The following is a 3,142-nucleotide window of genomic DNA, read 5'->3' on the forward strand; positions in this document are numbered from 1 at the left end:
ACTTATTTCACCATATACCCAAAAATTATAACAATTACTTTTTTCAAATTCACCATATACCCTTCACCAGCAAAGCAGAGAAGAAGAAACCTTAATGAAGCTAAAAAAGGGAAAAGGCACAAGAACAACAAGTGCAGCCTATCCAAAGAGTTGGGGCACAATGCATTACCGTGTAAAGCAAGAAAAGAACACTATTACATAATTGGCCAAAAGAATCACTAATAAGAAACCCCTTTTATCAAATAAGGAGTTTCTTAATGAAAAAAAACCTATTTTCTCAGATAAGGGGTCTCTTATACATGAATAAAAGAAATCTTTTTAAGAGAAAAATGGTTCTTATTTATTTCGACAAATTTACTACTATTTAAGAAACACCTTTTAAAGAAAAATGGTTTCTTATGAAAAGGGGTTTCTTATATCAGCTCCCCCACTAACCCTAACTATTCTTCATTTCTCCCTTATCAGCTGCCCCCTTCTATTCTTTTCTTCTTTCTCTCTCTTACGTCCATTAAACCCTCCCTACATAAACACTACATACATGTCCTCTCTTTTTCCTCCATAGAAACCTCCTCTATCTTAGCTTTCTATTCAAACGCGCAGATCTTGAGCATTTTCTCATAGGTCTAGAATTTAAAGGAGCAATCAACGGTAAGAATAACAATTATTTTTATGATTCATTTTTTCGTCAGTTTTTTTTTCTTCAGAAATTCATTTTGATTTTTTTCCTTTAATTTTGTTTTTAATCATCATTTCTAACATATCTTACTATAGAATTTCATTTAAAATTTTTTTGAACTTGTTATCTTATTTCCGTTTAAATTTTTTAACGATCTGGTTTTAAATTATGATCTTCAACATTTTTTTATCTGGTTATATATTTCTTATTTTTTTAGTTCTCCTTTTTTCAGGTTCTTATACAATCGGTTTTTTTTCGATTATCTTTTTTAAGTATTTCTAGTAGTGTTTTCAATAAACTATGCTTAAAATCTGCTCATAATTTGAAAATTTATTTTCTTTTTTATATTTGAATTTTACATATATTCGGATTTAGATATGCTATTCATTATTGGTTTAAGATGATGTAATTACTTTTTCTATTTCAATTGTCGTTAGTATTGAGTCTAATTTTAATTTTAAATTTAGTCTTTTTTCGAAACTGTTAATACTACTATGCATATTTTGTTTTTTTTTTATATTCCTTTCCAAAAATTTTTTTTTATCTTTTTTTAATTAATTTTAAGTTCCGTTTTTGAAAAATCTTGTTACTTGTTGTAACCTTTGATTTATTAATTAATTTGGTTAATTTTGTGTGTTTTGTAGGTGGATATTGTCATTCATCAAATGAATTCAAAGAATATAAAGGCATGAAGTATATCAATTTTTGTTTGGATACGATCGCCATTTGTTTAGTAGTTATAGATAATTAGTTATTGTAAAAGTTTTTGATTATGTATCTAATTTTATAGTAGTAAATTGTAAAACAATAAAATTAAGTATATGATTCTTTTTTGTTTGAGCTTGTAGTATTAATATGTGAGATTTGTAGCTGACTTATCCTACAAAAGGCATGAAATTGAATATGTGGTATAGCTATCATATATACGAGTATAGCTGTATATAATTTATTTTTAAATTACGAACATATCTAAGAGACCCCCTATTTAGAAAGTGGTCTCTTATGTATAATATATAAAACCCCTTTTGTGAAAAAGGGGGTTCCTCTAATGCTTTGAAAAATTAATTTAGATGTATTTAAGAAACCCCTTCTGTCGAAAGAGGGGTTTCTAAAGTTGAGCAAACAAACCCCCCACAAAAGGTGGTTTCGTAACTTAACAGACCACTGAGCTTAAGACCCCCTCTAAAGTTAGGAAAATTTTATAGGGGGTTTCTTTTCATGTTTTTGTAGTAGTGGAAGCTGTAAAAAAGAAAGAACAGGCTGCCAGCACTTCAAAGCAACCTAAAGGAGGGGGGAGGAAGAGAAAGGCAAACACTCAAGCTCTCTGAGGTTTTACTGCTGCTTTTGTCATTTTTTTTTTTTGCTAACCCTTAAAAGCTTTTGTAAGAACAAATTATGTTATGAATTGCTTGGTTTGTTTGCCTAAATCAGTTTTTGGACATGAAACTCATTATGTAAGAACAAATTATGTAGTACTCCAAGTGCATATTTATGTAGCAATGATATTTTGTTTACATGACAAACTCATTTTAATGCTACAAATACAATCATTATGAACATAACTACTCCAATTTTAATTGCTGCATCTACTATTTTTGTTGTTGTACTTGTCTTCTCTTGACCTGCTTCATTTCTTGCTTCAACATGCTCTCATCTCCATGAATTGTGTATCAATGCCCTCCCTACTTTGAAATTCATAACCCGAACCAACATTATTTTTCTCAGCATTTCCCTTGCACCATCTCAATTTTTCATATGCATCACACTTATTATACAATCTTTTAGGATTTTTTTGCAGAGCCAAAGCTTTTATTGCAAATTTCCTCCCACATGAACAGGCTTTGTTTGGCACTCTAACGTATGCAGATTCATAGCATGAAGATGATGATTTAGAATGTGTAGACATGTTTGCAAATGAACTTAGAAGTGTGGCTGACATAAACTAACCGTTACAAAAATGGCAATGACTTTTTTTTTTTTTTTAATAAAAAAAAGTAGCTGCTATGATTTTTGGGTATATGGTGAAATAAGTTTTCACAAAGTGGGTATATGGTGAATTTGTAAAATCCCATAAACGGCAGCCTAACGTCTGTTAACAAAAAATACATTGTGTAGTATTGTGTAAAAACTGAATGGTATATGGTGAATTTGAAAACTTTTGGTGGTAATTGGTGAATTATGTTAAAACTCAGGGGTATTTCGTGAAAAAACCTTTTTTTTTTTTTTTTTTTTGGTTTGGTCAAACCTCTTTTTTGAATTTTTTCCTTTTAATTGATTTTCTGTTTTTTGAAAATTAATATCTTATTTTTCAAAAATCTATTTTTTATTTTAATAATTATATTATTAAAATCAGTTTCTGATTAAATAAAAAATAAAGATTAAATTAACAAAATTATAAATCAAAATATTGTTCTTCATTGTTCTAATGTTCTTCAATATTCTTCTTCCATTGATGAAAATAATTAT

At 28.7% G+C, this 3,142-nt stretch overlaps 1 long non-coding RNA gene across 1 annotated transcript; it reads left to right on the top strand.

The window, feature by feature from the left end:
- Positions 1–298: 298 nt before the first annotated feature.
- LOC110687418 lies at positions 299–1,516 on the top strand. Its single transcript, XR_002504437.1, has 2 exons — positions 299–648; positions 1,321–1,516. It is a non-coding gene; the product is annotated as an uncharacterized LOC110687418 (long non-coding RNA).
- The last annotated feature ends 1,626 nt before the right edge of the window (positions 1,517–3,142 follow it).

The sequence above is a fragment of the Chenopodium quinoa genome, unplaced genomic scaffold (assembly GCF_001683475.1).
Source record: "Chenopodium quinoa cultivar QQ74 unplaced genomic scaffold, ASM168347v1, whole genome shotgun sequence".
Classification (NCBI taxonomy): domain Eukaryota; kingdom Viridiplantae; phylum Streptophyta; class Magnoliopsida; order Caryophyllales; family Amaranthaceae; genus Chenopodium; species Chenopodium quinoa.